The sequence below is a fragment of the Emydura macquarii genome, unplaced genomic scaffold (genome assembly GCF_026122565.2).
Source record: "Emydura macquarii macquarii isolate MOO-44397 ecotype Brisbane River unplaced genomic scaffold, CSIRO-AGI_Emac_v2 contig_2825, whole genome shotgun sequence".
In the NCBI taxonomy this organism is placed as follows: Eukaryota; Metazoa; Chordata; order Testudines; family Chelidae; genus Emydura; species Emydura macquarii.
The window spans coordinates 5,210,387-5,229,397 of record NW_027132962.1 but is presented as its reverse complement, the minus strand read 5'-3'; the positions used below and the strand labels follow the sequence as shown (position 1 = coordinate 5,229,397).

Sequence of the window (19,011 nt, the reverse complement as noted above, 5' to 3'; positions counted from 1 at the left end):
GGGCCTTAAGTCAGAGAAAGATCTTAGAGAGCAGCTCTAAGTGGTGTCGAAACAGGGAACATCTCTGGTGTAGGACAGAAGCTGACCCAATATTTTTTTGTGCCATTACCCATTATAATATCCACATTGATAGCTTAGTCTATATGATAACCCCTAATTATTTTTGATCCCTTATGTTACCAGTGTTTGTCCAGAAGCAGAATCATCTGTGAAATTTTGAATGTTTGGATAAATTTCCAAATGAACAACTCCGGTTTGTTCTTACTCAGTAGTTCAAGTCACCTTTCCTGTACAATTAGGCTACAAAGCTTCTTAGAAATAATTTACAGAAGTGAGAAGTACTATTCTGAGGTCTTGCATTTCTCAAGTTATTAAATTAGATGCATTAATCGTTGCTGGAAATATCCTAATATCTACTGTAGCTGTAGTTTACTACTACCCTTAAATTACTTTATTATTGTCCTTACTGCTGTTTTTTTTTTGCTTCACATGGTTCCTGGGATCTAACTTGCACAATTGGAAGTTGGGTTCACTCTTAGAAGGCTGAGTTTGAAAAGAGCATGCAGTTTGACTGAGCTTCATAAATGAAATTGAAATGCATATTCTAATGATCCCCTGCTCCTTAAATACAAATTAATGTAACATGTTACTGTGGATTCATGAAACTGCAAATAGTTAGCAAACTGATACTATTAAACTCAATATATATTCTAGAATATTAAAAAATATTCTTCTGATTATAATATATACCTGTGATTTGTTCTAGTTTAAATAAACAGTGTTTGCTTTCTCTGCACTTGGTAGACAAATGGCTTTTCTTTCCCCAAGGGATTATCAATGCTCTATCTGTCATCTGAATCTAATACACTATCTTTCTTTCATAGTTTCAGAATAATATGTAGGAGCCAAATCATGCTTACTTTACTGGCATGAGTATTCTTGCCTATGCACATAAATAAGATGGCTAGGGTTTCCTCCTAAATATATTTTGTAAAAAGACAGTTCTATTTTATTTATGAAATGTCTAACCTTTGCACAAATGTGTGTGGCAGACTCACTAGAAAAAGGTGATGTGGAGTATACCTCTCCAAGCAAAGAAAATGCAGGCCAGATTTTCAAAAGGACAATTTTTCAACCATGTATTTTAGGCACTTCTGTGATCCCCCTTACCACAGTATCTGATAAATGTAGAAATGTAGAAATTTAATGTAGAAATCATCACAATACCCCTGTGAGGTAGGAAATGCTATTATCCTCATATGTCACTTGCCCAATGTCACAGAGGAGATCTTTGAAAAAGCAGGGAAATGAATCCCAGTCTATTAAGTCCTACACTAGCACCCTAACCACTGGACCAGCCTTCCTTTCAGCTGACTTCTGTCTCAGGAATTTCAGGTCTCTGTCTCTCAGGAATTGCAGATGCACAAGCAGGTCACCCATAAAGTTGTGCCTTTGAAAACCTAACTGTCTAATCACAGGGCCCCCCTCCTTTTTTTTAGTGTACCAGACTATACTTTTCCATTTTGTTTAATGGTGTGAAATTATTTGGAGTTAGCCTGCGTTTTAGAATGGAAGGAAAGGGTTAAGATGCCTCACTAAAGCCAATAGGAGTTCTCTCACCAGCTTCAGTGGGATCAGAATTTAACCTGAGAAGTAATTTTAAATTAAACCTATAGAGGATGCCTGATCAGGGCATTTGACTTGATTTGAACAACGTGAGTTCTGTAGCACTAACAAATTTAATTTCAGTAGGCATAAGCTTTCGTGAGCCTCAGCTCACTTCCTCAGATGCAGTTGGTAGAAATAATACAGCAAAATAGGAAACATAGAAAACATACAGAAGGCAACATTTACATATCCAAGGGCATAGAAAACAAAGTGCTACAGAACTCATGTTGTTTTTGCTATATACAGACTAACAAGGCTACCCCTCTGGAACTCTGACTTGGTTTGAGCATTTCAGAAAATGCAGGAGAGGATTCTAAGGGTTTAAAGAGGAAAGGTCATGGTAAATCTTCTCTTTTTGAATAGTGAAGGAGAAGTGTAATTAGGATCTCAAAGAGAATGGTCTGTACCTTTTTTATAAAGATTGTTACCTCTTCATTTTGTCACTAATGTTTCTGCTATATTACCAAAACTGTAGCAATTTTCAGTGGTATATACGATGTTCTGTCCTTTTAAATGTTTGGGCGATCTGTACTCCCCCTACCAACTGAAAAGGCTCACTTTGGTTTTGGTTTCTGTTTTAATTTCAGAACAATCAAGAAAAAAAATCTGCTTCCTCTTTCTTTTTGCTGTTGGGTCCAAATATAACATTGGCAATAAGGAGCTGCTATCTCATGAATGGCCAGTGCTTCCTCTGACTGAATAAATAGAAGAAACAAACAAATAATAAAAAGTTCACCTAAAGGCACAAGGTGGCACAGAGTGAGCCAGAGAGCAAGAGAAAGGAAGTAGGCAACTAAAAGCCAGACAAAGGAGTCTAAGGACACAGCCAGCCTAGGGAGACCAAGTGCAGACAGTGCACTAATATATAAAATTACTACTTGAAGCAGTTGCTTCTCCACCTTAACAACCTCCTCCCTGTGCTAAAATAATCTGGGGCCTGGTTCCATAGCTTTGGGATTAGAGCAGTGGTCTCTGAGGTCAAAGGTTCAAATCTTGCTGGAGCCTAGGTCTCTGCTTCTGCCTCTGATTCTCCTTGCTTGTTGCACCTTCCTCCATCGCAAGACCATAGAAGAAAGTGGGGGGAACCAAAAAGAGTTTCCCTGTGGCATAGATTATGCCCAGGAGGCTGTGAAATGGAAATTTATATGGGAAAATGTTGTGGGCAATGTTTTTGATAAAAATTGTGAATCCTGGGTGGTGTACCTTGAACATTTAGAGCAATGTGTAGTTTACATTCCATTCCAGATGGTTAGCTAGTTTCAACCTTGGTGACAGTAATGGGTCTGAAGGCATATGGACTGCTTAGAAATCAATGGGAGTTTTGCCATTTCCTGGGGAGTAGGAGAAGGCATTCATACTGCAATAAGATTTCAAATTCACACCTGACTTAATTGTTTGTAGTGGGGGTCTTGCAAATAGGGACTGAGAACATAAATGAACTGAGAAATTCAGGTACAGCTACTGAAGGAGGGTTCTGTATTTCCACAACACTGTGTTGCTCTTTTAAGACATCTGACAGCATATTCCACACCACGTCCCTCTCAGATTTTGGAAGGCACTTCAGATTCTTAAACCTTGGGTTGAGTGCTGCAGCTATCTTTAGAAATCTCATATTGGTACCTTCTTTGAGTTTTATCATATCTGCAGTGAAAGTGTTCTTTAATCCAATGACATACGCTGGGTCATCATCTGAGACTTCCATAAAACAAAATATATAGTAGAATGTGGATAAAACCATGGAGCAGGTGACATACTATTTCTCCCCAAGGAGTTCAGTCACAAATTTAATTAACACATTATTTTTTAATGAGCACCATTAACATGTCCTCTGGAATAATGGCTGAAGCATGAAGGGACATACAAATGTTTACCATATCTGGCACATAAATACCAGCTACAACAGTGCCACGTGAATGCCTTTCTCACATTCAGGTGACATTGTAAATAAGAAGCGATCAGTGTTATCTCCTATAAATGTAGGAAAAACTTGTTTGTCTTAATGATTGGCTGAACAAGAAGTAGGACTGAGTGGACTTGTAGGCTCTAAAGTTGTACATTGTTTTTTGAGTGCAGTTATGTATCAAAAAAATCTACATTTGTATGTTGCACTTTGAAGGAGATTACACTACATTACTTGTATGAAGTGAATTGAAAAATACTATTTCTTTTATCTTTTTAGAGTGCAAATATTTCTAAAAAATAATAATTTAAAGTGAGCACTGTACACTTTGTACTCTATGTTGTAACTGAAATCACTATATTTGAAAAACATCCAAAATTTTTATCATAAATTTAAATTGGTATTTTGTTATTGTTTAACAATGAGATTAAGACTGCAATTAATCATGATTCATTTGTTTAGTTGTTAATTTTTTTAAGTTAATCGCTTGAATTAACTGTGATTAATTGACAGCTCTAATGAAAGGGAAGGAAATTGTGAGTGAGATTGGTAAGTGGTAGAAGCCTGGCCATTGGGTCCATGCACAGCACAGATACACTTGCCCAAAGAAGTTTGTATAATGGGGATTTAGCAAGCTACATTTGCAACTCCTCTCTATAGCTGGCATGAGCTTCACAATGATTAATGGAGAATGGGGCTGAAGAATGTGTGTAGGTCTCAGTAATACAAATTTTTCTTGAGTACAGCCTGTTAACTTGGGGAGCGCACCTAGAATATTTGTCCTTAAAACTTGGCATTAGAGGATATGATTCTGCAGTCCTGTTTCAGGCAAAACTCCATCTGAAATCCTCCAAAGGCAAAATCCTGCCGAGAGCTCCTTCACATGCAGGGGGAGCACATGTGCTGCTCCTTCACATAGCTACCTTCATGGGCCTGTGAAGACAGTGGACAAGCCAGGCCTCCACCTCCTCCCTGCCTCTCCCCTTGTACTCCAGGGGCATGCAGGTCCTGCTATTTTGTCTGGCCTTTATGTGAGGTGTGCATTGGAGGAAAGGTGGCCTCTCAGTCTGCACCAGCACTATGGCTAGGAACAGAATGTATTGTTAGGCCAAGCATAAAATAACTTAATGTATTATAGCTATGCTAGATAAAATTTAAAACAAAGGAAGTGCTCAATAAAATTTTAATGGAATTCTAAACATTATGCAGACTTGATATAGGCCTTCATGTTCAAACTAAATGTTTTCTTCAAAAGCAGCAATAAAAAAAACCCACCTTTGTTTTCTGCTTTCATTTTTTTGTCTCCTGGCATGAATAAGGGACCACTGAATAGTATGTATTATGAGACTATACGAAGCTAATTATTACCTTTCTGAAGCAATATATCAATTTCCCCACAAGTCAGTATCGTGGAAAACATATCATGTAGCATCTAATAAATAGCCTTAAGGGCCTTCATAATTACTGAAAGGGATACTAGGACTGACAGATTTGAGATGTATGCCACAGAATAAAAAGAAATTATTATAGGCTTGGTTAACAATTTGTCGTTTATATTTACACATGTTTGACAAATCAGACAACCATTCTACTACTAGGAATGATCTGTTTCTTTTACCTTTCAAGTGGAGATGGATGGTTCAAACCAGTGTGTTTTTCTTTGTAACAGGAGGGTACCAGACTTCCTGCAGAGAGAGATTTGTGAGTCTTTAGGAAGGATAAAGCTAGCTGTTAAAGAGATTTCAGTCCATTTACTGAGACAAGTGTCTTACCTGTAGTGCCCCAAAGTATTTCAGTTAAGTGTATCAAGCACACTGGGAATAATGTTTAACCATTTGTTTCAGCATGTACAAGGTGACATTCTAGCAGATTTACCGAAGTGTAAAATTAAATATATGGGATATGTATATACAACTTCAGAAATGATGATGATTAAGGAATAAATGTGATATCCTGCGCTAGGCCAAAAATAAGTTCCCTGCCTTCATGATGTTATTCCCATCACAGACAGACTGCCCAAGAGCACCAGCTTGCTTTCTCTTCCAAGACAGTTAATAGTGTGACTGCCCACAATTATAGTTACCACACAGCTCTTTTTAAGCAACCTATTTTATTATTATGGTAAAAGCACTACAGAGAAAACATATTAAAAACATAAAAGCATGTGCATACATGCTAATAAGCTTCCCTAGCATCACTCCAGCTTTCACATGGGCTCTGGCAGGAGCACTCCTTCAAAACCCCACAAAGGGAATCTCTTCTATTATAATAGCCTCAGCCCAGAACTAGCACCTATCCTTATGGACCTCAGTAGGCCCAGTCCTTCTAAGTCTTTGTTAAGGAGTGTTGCCCTCTGTGGACCATGATCCTGTCATCTGCTAGATCAGTAAAATGAGCCAGTTTAAAATCAGGCTTGTTTCTTTGTCTGTTGATCCGTGGAGAATCCAGTTTTAACTAATATGTGCATGCTTCTCCACGGGGGTGGCTTCAAAGGGCTTATAATGGAGGAATTACATTAGCATCTCCATCCTACTAGAGTATGTGCATACAGTGACACAATAACACATACCCAGGTTCATTTTCAATACAACGGCCCCAAAAGTATTAAGCCTAATTTAATAAAGTTTAATTTAATTCAGTAAAATGTACCTTGATTTCATAAGGTTTGTCCAGGATATTGACAGTCTGTCACAGTACATATCTAGGAACAAACAATGTAGGCCATACTGGATGGGTGATGCTATCCTGGAAAGCAATGACTCTGGAAAAGTTTTGGGGTCGTGGTAGTGGATAATCAGTTTACATGAGTTCCCAGTGCGATTTTATAGCCAAAAGGGCTAATACAATCCTTGGAGCCTAAACAGGGGGACCTCATGTAGGAGCAGCGAGGTTATTTTACCTCTATTCTGGGCACTGCTGTGACCTCTGCTGGAATACTGTGTCCCAGTCTGCTTTCCACAATTCAAGAAGAATTTTGCAAAATTGGAGAGGCTTCAGAGAAGAGCCACGGAAATGATTAAAAGATTAGAAAGCGTGCCTTATAGTGATCGACTCAAGGAGCTCAATTTACTTAACTTTTAACAAAGATTTGGTTAAGGGTTGACTTGATTACAGCCTATAAGTACCTACATGGGGAATTAATATTTAATAAAGAGCTCTTCAATATTTAAATAAGGGCACTTGAATGGAAATTACAAATTGGAACAATTTACCCAAGGTCATGGTGGACACTCCATCACTGGTAATTTTAAAACATGATTGCATACTTTTCTAAAAGATGTGTCTTGGGAATTATTTTGGGAAAGTTCTATGACTTCTGTTACACAGGAAGTCAGACTAAACGATTACCGTGTTTTTTTCTGGCCTTGGAATCCGTGAGCCACCTTTATGATACAAAACTGTGAAGAAATTTGACGTATAAATGTGGTATTTTCTTATTACAGTATTTACATTACTGTGCATTAGCAGCAAATTTAAGATGCTAAAATCGAGACAGTTAAACTTTCAACAGTAAATAACAGTAATGAAAAATTAGAGGCAAAGAATTGTCAATTTGGTAATAAACTGACCTGAGTTGGCCTCATGTAATTGTGTTTTCAGATATGGTAATCAACGAAACCAAACCATACAGAAATAATTCCGTTACAGAAATGTTGGCTGTGTATGGAAACAGGAGGTGTCAGTCATGGAAATTGTGGCAAAGGCAATTTTGAAATGAAAGCATCTTTTTTCTTATCAAAATATGAAGAAATGAACTAAACAGGTCCTGTCAAAATGTTTGAGAATTATGCCATTTTCTGGCTTCTCATAAACTGCAGTGAACTCACACCATACATTAATAAAACAAAAACGCAGAACCCCATTCTCCTGGCATTTTGCAGCTCTCTTAACAAAACAGAAACTTGGCAGCTTGTCAGTGGAGCAAATACAGCTACTGAATAATGTACCTTTTCCTTCACTAATAACTGTAGGCTCCAAATCTGCAGACTTATGCACATGCTTATCTTTACATATTGAAAGTGGTCCCTTTGATTTTACAATGGACAGAAATCTCATCACATTGAGAAAAAAAAAAAAGAGTATTTTTTGAATGAAAGCAATCTGAATTGGCTGATCTGTCAACTACCCAAAACAGGATCACTAGTCAGGATTTCACCGTTGCTATGATAGAGAAAAAGAAGATTACTTCCCCACTACCACAATTGCCATGGTATATGTCTTAAAACTTTCAACACCAAAATCATCCTGACTCAGTGTTATTTTTACCATTAGCAATGTTACCTTTAGTCCAAAATCTACCTTCCTGTTAGAGTAATCTGAAACACAGTCGGACACATTGTTTTCTTTAAGCAGAAAAGTGAAATCAGTCCCATCTGCTGAAAGGAGAAAAGATATCCTCTGACCTCAGAACTGCATGAATTTACAGTGTAACTAAGAGTAAGGTGTAATTTACTCTTCAACCAAGGCCAAACTCATCCTAAAACCAAGACCCAGACAAAATATGTATGGCTATATGGTAGTCCAGGTGACCAGAAGTTCCTGAGCCAACTCAGAGCTTCAACATGGATATTAAAGTCCAGAAAAAAAGAAAAGAAATCACAGCTCATGTGGCAATTTTAAAGTGCAGCATGGTGGGCTGTACAATACAGCTATTCTTATTTTAACTCCATCCTGGCACTCACAGAAGTTTAAAACATTTAAAAAGAATCAATTTTTCAGAGTGAGATATCTCTTGTATCTTGCATCATTTTCAAATTATATAGCTACACCTCTCTCTCCCTTTCTTAGTTCATTTTGCAATACAAAATGGAGTAAGGCCACCAATTCATTTCCCAACAGGTCACAAAATCAAATTGCATTCCTGCAGGAACATATTTTGATCAATACCAGACTGGGACATTTTCAAGTCAGTGGCATAGAGGTGAAATGGCTCCATCTCATTACCAAGTTTCTAATGCCACCCAAGTCCCCTCCCTTCTAATTCTGATATCCAGAAGCCTGCTTTTTCCATGTCCTGTGTTATTGGTGCCTCTCATATCAGAAGATGTGCCTAGAAATATTCAGCATGGATTTTCATATAGCAAGAGCAGGAAAAATGATTCCTTGACTGCAGGGGAAATTTAGGATTACTGCAAAAGATCACTTAAAAACTGCCGGCAGATTATTCCTCTGGAGATTTGAAAGAGGTCTCTACAAAAATATATAATTGTGGAACAAGATTCTGTATTCTTTATAATGCCGTAGAAGGACACAGGGGAAATCAAAATAAATGGAGGGGAAGCTTTTCCTTAAATCAGCTACAATAAATTCATTTGTTCAAGGAAAAAAAAACACTAAAACTAAAAGCCATGTATGCCTGCTGTTGAAGAAAAGTCTGTTTGTACCTAATACATTGCAGGAAATTGCTCACAAATCTTTTATGCTTGAAAAATGTTGTCCTTGTAATCCTGCCAATGTCAGTGTTTAGCACAGAATGGAGGCAAGCATGAACAGACTTTTCTATTTTTTTCCAGCTCAAAAATCAACTCTATTGTAACACAAATTCCAAAGACAAAATCTGAGCTTCCTTTCAAGATTCTTAGAGGACTTTCACCCACAGCAGGAGCATTGAGAAAGTGGTAGAGCTGAGCAGCTGAGAAGTTCGGGACATCCTGGGGGAATGTCAAAAAAAACAGGGTAGAGAATCAGAGAGAGCTCTAGATTCAGGTTTGGCTTTGGGAAGGAATATAAATGAATAAGGACGCTATTGGACGTTAGGAAGTTTCTTTTTTGCCCTGTTCATTTCTATAAAGTATCTAATATTTCTCACTAACTGCTGCCATGCCCTCTTCTCAATTCCAGGGCTGCCCAAAACACAACCAGTCATACAACCTGTTTTGGCTGTCTTCATCCTCTAATTGTAGAGTGAAAGCAAATCTGCTGCGATGCAGGTTCTTATTGATGATGAACTCAAGCAACAATCCATTTCTATTCCCCTGTTGAGCTTGATACAAATACAAATAAATATGGTGGTTGTGTGCTTTTATTTTTAAATTATGTAAATGTATATACAAATTTAGCTGCATCCTCTGGTGTTGTGCAGTTCAGCAGCCCTGCTGTATTTCCTTTTCTCTAATGATTTCCTGCCACTTTCTTTTTTGTTTCATTCAATTTTCTTAGTCATTTCCCAAAAAGAGGTTCAATTTTTCATTGTTTACTGTGAATAAAAGTGTGATCTGGCCTGCAAACTCTGCACAAAGGGTAGGGAGGGATTATATGTTTCATGGATCACAGTGCAAAGAGACATCAATCTCTGTGAAGCTGCCACTCCTTTTCCCACTCTAGGGGATGGAGACTGGATTGGCAGGGATGGGGAAGGGGGTGCAGCCAGCTCCAACCACTAATCCTGCAAAGACTGGATTTAATCTGTACCAGATATAGGGTTGGTACAGATTACCAACTGGAGCAAGGGAAGAACTATATGATCCTTGGCCTGCTACTGGGTCATCGTCGCTAATTACTGCCTCTTATGAAGGGCTTGTGACAAAGCCACAATCTAGCCCTGTATCTGTGTTTCTTCTAGGTTCTTGCAGTCTGAAGATAAGGAGCAGGGGCACTGATTGAGAGAGCTTTGCTGTTTAGCCATCCTCAAAGAGGATCAGATGGCAGCCCTTAATCCTTTGGAGGGAACTGTTAGCTTTCCATTTGAACCACCAATTACTGATGAATAATATATAACCATCTCAGGTGATGTAAATAATAGGAATCTATGTTTTAAGCAAGAGATGAAATTGGTATTTAGTGCTATTATAGCAGTGCTGTAATGCATAATGAGAAGAGGCTGGAGAATCCTTTACAAAGGTCTGATCCACAGTATAATATTGTCAAGAAAACTGAAGGGATTGTTTGACCCATTTGATAATTTCAATTACCCTGAGGTACAAGCCAGAACGTAAGACATCAGTAAAGTCTAGGGAAGCAGGAATGAAAATTGCCAATTCAATTTTCCCTGGAAGAAAAACTATTTAGGAGGTGTCTGATGCTCAACAACCATCTTCCATTGGGCTCCTCTGCTTGCAGGAAGAAGTTAATTCTGCAGGGCTTTTCTGTAAGCCAGTTCAGGTCAGTGTATTACATTTCAGGTTACATATTTCCAGATCTTGAGGCCTTAGTAATAGTTTCAAAATTTGCTTTCATGTAGAAAAAAATTATCTTGTGAGGCAGACAAGACTTGTCAATGGATAGATTTTCCCTGAAGGACATCTTTATGGGTCTTAGCCTTTCTTCCTCATCCCCCAATCTCCCCCATCAGTTAACAAACTGTATTAATAGAATTAAAATGTAGGTTCATCTCATTCTTTTACATACAAATGTAATTGTTTATATATTTTGTCTGGGAAACTACAATCTAATTTACTGTCACATAACTACAAAAAAAAAAGCTACAGTATTTTGCTATTATTCATATCCTCTCTCAGTGACTGCCTTTGTATTGTTCTACTGACTTCACTTAAGACACTGTTCTTGGCAATTAAAATCATTTTCTGAAGCAATATTTATGGGTATTTTCAGGAAAAAGTGTCACAAAGGTTACTATTTAATAGTGTCTCTTCTGTTTATTTGAAGCCAATGGGGGGGAGGGGGAATGTTATTTGAGGAAAGTTCAGGCAAATACATCTATGTTTTTTCTGCAGGAGCATATTCTACATCCTCTTTGTAAATCTTTATGGGATAAGGAAACTGAATTATCTCTTTATTAAGTCAGTATATGTAAAGTATTAATTTATTAGTTTCAGGCCTTTAGTACCCCTTTCTACCTTTTTATTAGAAATAAAATCATTTGCAGAAGTGCTGAAAATAACCAGGTATGTGCTTTTTCTTTTTTTATAATATCTCTTGTTTTCAAAAAAATTTCCCAATATTTTGAAGCAAATATCATTAAACTGTAAACAAGCAGATTAACAAATTTAATTGTGTGTTAGCAAGTATGCTGACTCGGGTCACACAGTAACACTTTGCTGTCATGTGTTTCTAGTTAAACACAAACAATAAGAATAATACTTCTTCTATAAGGCTTCTTCCCACAAGCCTACTATTGATCATGACCCCCTATTTGCAAAAAACACATCAAAATTAAACACACGTCTAATTCTTTATCTCCCTTGCTGTTTCTAGCTATTAGGTTGCTCATGATTAAAGGAGCTGTTTCTTCTTTTGGTTGCAAAGCAACTTAATGAACCAGTTTTCCTCTTCTTCCTTTTCCCCTCTCTGAGGAGCAAATGCATTCAGGAATGAGATCTTTGCTATGCTTTGTAAATCAACTTTGCATGTTTCACCCAGTGTTTCTGCCAGAGTTATACAGCAGAACTTGTAATCTCACTACATTATTAATGAGGACATTTAAATAATTTAAAAAATTGTAAGCTTGGAAGGGTGCAATCATTAAGAGGACCCAGTTTGTTAGCCACAATGCAAGGCAGGTCTTTGTCAAAACCTCTAGTGTGTCCTAGAAACTGTTATCCAGAACAAAAAGAAAGCTGGAACTTTGGACTACTGTAATACTTTTAAGTTTGTTTTCATTGGTATTTACAGTAGCTAACATCAGTAAGCTAAAATAGGCATAAATATGCATGGATCTGGTATTTGTGACCCATATCAGAAGAAATGTATTTGGCTAGATTCATAGCTGGTGTAAATCGTTGTAAGTCCACTCTAGTCAATGGAGCTACAATGATTGACATTAGCTCTGTATCCAACCCTTTGTAAGAATGGTAGCAAAACAAATGCATATGTTTGTTGTTCCTTATGCGAACAAATATCTGAGGCCAGGATTTAAAATGAAACTCAAAGCTGTACCCTGTGCATTCACTGAAAACCAGTTCTAATATAGTATGTGGACATTCAGAAGGAGCAAAATGCTTGCAAATAGCTACTATGGACAGTCTCTAGACATTAAAGGACAGATGTTAAAAGGTATTTAGGCACCTAAAGCTGTAAATAGGCATTCAGTGGGATTTTCAAAAGTGCCTAGGAAACTAATTCCTATTTAAGTCAATGGGAGTTAGGCATAACCTAATCTGGTTATGCAATTTTGAAAGTCCCAGTGTGCCTTTCTTAGTCTTTAGGCTCCAATCACCATGAAAAATCTGGCCCTAAGAAAATTGATTGCTGTTTTGCTGATCCAGATCAAATGTAAAACAGGAATAAATCAAATACCTTTGTAGGTCATAGTAAACAGTTCTGTTTAGTACCTTCTCAGGTTGCATCTGTGCTAAAAAAGTTAGTGATTGTCTGACTATTGGGTCAGCACCAGTGATAGCAATGTTGGGTGCTTAAGGCCTGGCCTACATTAGAAAATAGCACTGGTTTAAGTGATTTAAAATCTAGTTAAACCGATGCATATTGCATGCAGCTGCACTTAAACTGGATTTACGTTTGCTTAAGATTAGAGTTCTCTTTATCTGGCAATTCACAGAAGCTAGCTACATAGACTTAAGCGAGGGTTAAATTGTGTCTTCATGATGTGTTCGAACCAGTTTAATTAGATCAATTTTAAATGGATTTAGTTAAACTAGTACAATTTTTCTGCTATAGATTAGCCTTTAGTGCAGATTTTTCAAGTGCATTTTTACCACTGTGCCTTCTAACTTTGCTCAGAGACATTCTAGAGGACAGTGGTATAATAACCTTGAGGTTTGACTAGATTACTACTGTTCCCACCATTTTTAGCATCAGTGGAAGAATTCCCTTCAATTAGTGTAACCAAGTATCCTGCTTTTGCATATATTATATTCTTTCATCAATGGCAATACCCAAAGTGCATTTAAAAAGTACAGCAGATTATCCTAATTTGTATACAGTTGAGGGATTTTTCTCCCAATATAATACTAATAAAGACTTTAGTCTTTTTAACCCATTGCATAAAATCTTGTGTGTCTGTCAATTCAAAATAGATCCTGAATATACTCATATAACTATTTAGTTTTTAAATAAAACATTTTATCCTGCTCTGGCTATTTGGCCATATTCTTTATAGCTTCCTGCCATCTCATTTTTGCAGGTTTTGAGAAATTCTTCAGTTTGCCTTTTAGCATCTCAATTTAACTGTTTAAAATGTGTTATATTCACTATTTTCTCTATTAAGTCTCTTACCAGTTCTTATGAAGCACTGGAGAGTCTGTCTATTATGAAAACATCTTCCAATTTGTTTGTACTTCATTTTTCTCATATTTGCAGTGTACAATCTTTGGGATGGATGAAGAGGAGGGCTAATCAGCCACTATTCTGCCATCCACTGATTTAAGATGGGAAATCAGCAAGTGGGAAACTTGATTGGATCCACAAGGTGCTGGATGGCTTTAGGATACAAGGAGACGTATATACAGGGGTAGACTCTCTCCTTACCCTGGGTGTCTGGCTGCTGATTGGCCCATTAAAGAGATGCAAGCAAACTGGCTCTTCCATTTACAAACTAATTTATTTAAACCCTGGCCCAGGGTTTACCAGGTCACTTGCCACATTTTTAGCTGAAACCACTCTTCCTCCCTATCCTTATATAGTATAGGAACAATGGTTTTAAATTGCTTTAAGTCTGACTGATTGCCTGTTTAAGAGGTAAGAAAGGACTTTTCCCATCAAGACCAAATTGGCTTTGGCCTAGTGGATTTTTTTTCGCCTTTCCCATAGCATCATGGAGACATAGTTAGGTTAAATAGGTATAAGACTTAGGAATTTAATGGGAGGAACTGTATGAATGTTAGTTAGTCACGGCTTGCGGCTAGTGTCTAGAGCACACAAAATGCCAAAGGACCCAGGAACTGAAAATAAGAGATGGGGGATTTCACTGATGGACCTTGAGTCTGGGTGGAAAAAGGGAGACCTGGAGTCCTTGAAGATCAGGATCTGTCTTTGGTACCTTATGTCCCCTTTGCAGTGAAGGCGGCGAGAGGATTCAGCAGAGCAAACTGGGATAGGCAGTGGAGCGTCTACCCTGGGATATGGCCTGTATGATAGATGCCATCTGAACCCCATGCTAAGCCCACCTAAAATGCCTGGTATGAGGAGATGGCTCATAAAATGAGCCTCTCCTATTTAAAATCCATCCCTGTATCTGTCCTCCTTCACTTGTGTGTCCTGATCAATGAGTTCTTGCTTGGCTACCCCAAGCATGTTCTTTGATACAAACTGTATTAACAATGTCATTCTTATGGGTATCAGAGATGCAACAAGCTTTCTTCTGGGAGATATGGTGCCACACTTTTAACTTCTCTCTCCAGGAAACAGGAGCAAGGTTCTTCATACAGTACAAACAAAGTTGATTGCAACAAAATTTTAATAGTTTTACATTATCCATTTTAAAAAGAGTCTGGAAACAGTGTGGAATATGAGCCCTTAAATAAACAGTATCTTGTATATCTATAGAGTAAAACCATCTTCATGTTCACAGAAGGTTCATTTCTGGTATCAAGATCTGACTATCTTCTCCAAAATATACTAAGAGCAAAATCCTCAGCAGATGTGAATAGAATTCAGTCAAGCTTGGTTAATTTACAGTGATTTTGGACTTCAGTGGAATTATGCCACTTTATATCTTCCAAGGATCTGGCTTGCCAAATTTCCTGTCTAGAAATAACTCATTCCCAGCTGACAGTTTTTTCATGTACACTACCAGAGACACACAGGTATGATGCAGTGTGAGAATGATGACTGATTTTATATAGATAATTAATAGCCTATTCTCTCTAACTAGTGGGGCGAGGGAGACCTGTTCTGCCCCTCTGTGGGTCCTGCACCCTCTTTGGCTAAGCTGGTGGTATGGCTGGGTAGGAGCGGGGGGAGAACCGGTAACGCCCTCTACCTCGGGCCCCAACCCAGGGACCCTGTGAGGAATAGCCTCAAACTGCTTAGTCCATGAGACCTACTGCCTTCCCTGGGTCGCCTGTCTTTGGCCCCACTGCTCATGGTGGAACTGGGGCGAGGGCATGTGCTGGAACCAGGGCGAGGGTCCCCCCCCTCCTCGCCGTGGGTCTCTCTGTCCCTGTGATCATCCCCTGTTTGGGTGAGGTTATCCCACCTCAACTCCATTACTCAGTTGTCTGGGTGGCCAGGTCATCCTTCAGGCCTCTGTGCCTATGACCCTTGGCCCTGCCCAGGCGGGCTTCTCCTTAACTCTGGTAGCTTGCGGTTGTTACCACAACACAAAATCACTCCAAGTTCTATAGCAGCTCTGCTCTGCTCTGCTCCTCTTCCTCTTAACTCCCTTTCAGCTGCCCCTATCTGCCTGAAGGGAGGCTTTTAACTGCTCGGGCAAGCTCCTTAATTGGTCTCAGCTGGCCTAGTTGCCCTGGAGTAATCCCAGCTGAATCACTCAGGGAACAAGGATTTGGTGATCCTGGGGCTAATATATACCTTCCAACACTTTTCTGTAGCCATCAGGTCTGGCCCTGTCACACATCCTCCCTCCCACTCAATCCAACCGGGTTGGGCAACTTGGGACGTCATGCAGTGAACCCAGGACAGGCCATCTGCATTTTCATGGCGACTTCCAGCCCTGTGTTGTATTGTGAATTGGAAGGGCTGGAGGGAAACGAAGCACCTGGTCATCCATGCATTTTTCTCCCTGTTCCATAGCATCCACTTGAGGGGCACATGATCAGTAATGAGGATAAAGTGGCGTCCCAATAATGGAGGGCTTCCATAGCCCACTTGATGGTGAGGTACTCCCTTTCTACGACTGCATATCTCTGTTCTCTCAGGAGAAGTTTTCTGCTGAGGTACATTTTCGGGTGTTCCTCGTCTCCTACCATCTGTGACAGGACTGCCCCCAAATCTACTTCAGAGGCATCGGTCTGCAATATAAATTCTTTTGTGAAGTCCAGGGCAAGGAGTATGGGGTCACTGCAGAGGGCCGTCCATAAATCTCAGAAGGCTTCTTCCACCGTGGGGGTCCATCACACCATGTCTGGGCCTCGGGCCTTTATCAGGTCTGTCAGGAGACTGGCTGTGGAGGCGAAGTGGGGGATAAACTCCTGGTAGGACCCCACCACCCCTAAGAAGGCCCGGACTTGCTTCTTTCGGTTAGGCTGGGACCAATTCTGGATTGCTTCCAGCTTGCTTAGTTGAGGCCATACCATGCCCCTCCCTACAACATATCTGAGGTATCTAGCATCAGTGAGACCTATGGCACAATTGGCAGGATTTGTGGTGAGGCCAGCCTGCCTCAGAGTGTTCAATACCCCTTCTACCTTCCCCAGGTGGGGTTCCCAGTCTGGGGTGTGGATGACCACATCGTCCAGGTATGCTGCAGAATATTTGGCATGGGGTGTTAGCAATTTATCCATTAGGTGCTGGAAGGTGGCCAGGGCCCCATGTAGTCCGAAGGGGAGGACAGTGTATTGGAACAGCCCGTCTAGTGTGGAGAAAGCAGTCTTTTCCTTTGCCTCCTTAGCTAGAGGGATTTGCCAATATCCCTTGGTCAAATCAAGGGTGGTCAGGAACCGGGCCTTGCCCAACTGGTCCATGAGTCCTTCTATATGGGGCATGGGGTATGCATCAAACTGAGAAACCTTTCAGTCGGCAAAAGTCATTGCAGAACCTCGTAGTGCCATCAGGCTTAGGCACCAGCACAATTGGGCTAGACCACTGGTTCTGAGATTCTTCTATGACCCCCAGCTCCAACATCTTTTCTACCTCAGCCTTAATTTCCTTCCACTTAGCCTCTGGAACTCTGTAGGGTCTCATCGTGATCCTGGGCCCCAGGGGGGGTAGTGATGATCTGGTGGAAAAACCTCTGTTGTTCGACCCGGCTTAGTCGCAAAGACATCTTGGTTCTGATCTACCATCTCTGACACCTCGACGTTTTGATTTGGTGTTAGGTCAGGGGATATCCTTACTTGCTTGAGTGGTTCTACTGCCTGGGATAGGGTCATACATACTTCTCAGGCCTTCCAGGGCTTCAATAAGTTGATATAGTAGACTTGCTCTTGCTTGCGGCGCCCCGGTTGTCGTACCTTATAGTTGGTTTCCCCCACAGGGTTAATTACTTCATAGGGCCCCTGCCACTGGGCCAGTAGCTTACTTTTGGTGGTGGGTACCAGTATCATCACCTGTTCTCCTAGATGAAATCGTTGAACCACTGCTTGGCGGTTATAGTGGACCCGGTGGGCCCCCTGGGTTTTCTTTAAATATTCCAGTACAATAGGGGTGACTTGGGCTATCCGTTCCCTCATCTGAAGCACATGGCCGATTACATTTCTCCCTGGGCGATGTCCAGGATCCTCGGCATCCCTCAAAGGGGGAGAGCCCTGTGGAGGCCTGGGGAACCTCTCAGATGGCGTATATGAGATACAGCAGCAAGGCATCCCAGTTCTTCCCATCTCAACTCACCACCTTCTTTATCATGGCCTTGAGAGTCCTATTGAACCTTTCCACAAGGCCGTCTGTCTGAGGGTGGTAAATGGAAGTTCATAGGGTCCATACATGTAGCAGACTGCACAAGTCCTTCATCAGTTTGGACATAAACGGGGTCCCCTGCTCTGTCAATATTTCCTTGGGTAGCCACACCCGGGCAAAAATCTTCACCAACTTGGTCGCTGTAGGAAGCCGCTGGGGCCTCCCACGGAGCCAGAGCCTGGGGAAGGGCCCGAGAGCTCTGATTGGCCCAACTCACACCCTGCCCCAGAGTCTGCCCGGCAACAGGGGACCCGGGACGTGATAGGGCCACCCGGCCAGGCCAATTGGCAGCCCCGGGGCGGAGCCCCAACAGGAAGGGGAAATACAAAAGCCTGGGCCCTGAGCTCAGTAGGGCCTAGACTGCCGGCAGAGGCAGACGTGCTGCCCCGCCAGCAGGGGCCTAGGCCGGAGCCTAGCCGCCGCTGACGAACCCCGGCCCCACTGGGACTGGGGATTGGATAGGGCCCTCGAAGAGCTGGACCCTGACTGGGCCGAGTTACCCCGACCCCGAGGGGGCCATGCTCTGGGACCACCAGACTCCGAGACCCCAGAGCAGCCCGAGTGGCGGACACCCCCGGAGGCCGGGCCAGATTTGGAGGAACTGCCGGCCGCCGAGCTCAGCAAGGCAGGACTTGGAGGAGCTGCCCGAGGCCGACCCGCTCCCCTCCTACAACGTGGAGGAGCTGCCCCCTGAAGAGGAGTTTCCTGCCTTACCCCCGGTCGACGAGGAAGGACTAACAACGATGGACTATCCTTGGGACACGGAGGCAACAGGTACTATAGTGGGGAGGATACAGGGACAGCAAGGCATCCCAGTTCTTCCCATCTCAACTCACCACCTTCTTTATCATGGCCTTGAGAGTCCTATTGAACCTTTCCACAAGGCCATCTGTCTGAGGGTGGTAAATGGAAGTTCATAGGGTCCATACATGTAGCAGACTTCACAAGTCCTTCATCAGTTTGGACATAAACTCTTTGGATCCCCTGCTCTGTCAATGCCTAGGGGTTGGAGC

The 19,011-nt window shown here is 41.0% G+C and overlaps 2 long non-coding RNA genes across 3 annotated transcripts in view; both read left to right on the top strand.

Moving 5' to 3' along the window:
* The window catches only part of LOC137166277 (uncharacterized), a 187,485-nt gene extending 178,055 nt beyond the window's left edge, over window positions 1-9,430 (top strand). Inside the window, exon 4 of the long non-coding RNA XR_010923620.1 lies at window positions 9,410-9,430. This is a non-coding gene — a long non-coding RNA (uncharacterized lncRNA). The remainder of the gene's footprint in view (window positions 1-9,409) is intronic.
* Window positions 9,431-10,432: 1,002 nt separating this feature from the next.
* Window positions 10,433-19,011, top strand: part of LOC137166276 (uncharacterized) — a 112,139-nt gene continuing 103,560 nt past the window's right edge. The window contains exons 1-2 of one of the 2 annotated variants that reach the window (XR_010923618.1): window positions 10,433-10,669; window positions 11,376-11,412. This is a non-coding gene — a long non-coding RNA (uncharacterized lncRNA). The remainder of the gene's footprint in view (window positions 10,670-11,375; window positions 11,413-19,011) is intronic. The other variant, XR_010923617.1, reaches the window with a different exon arrangement.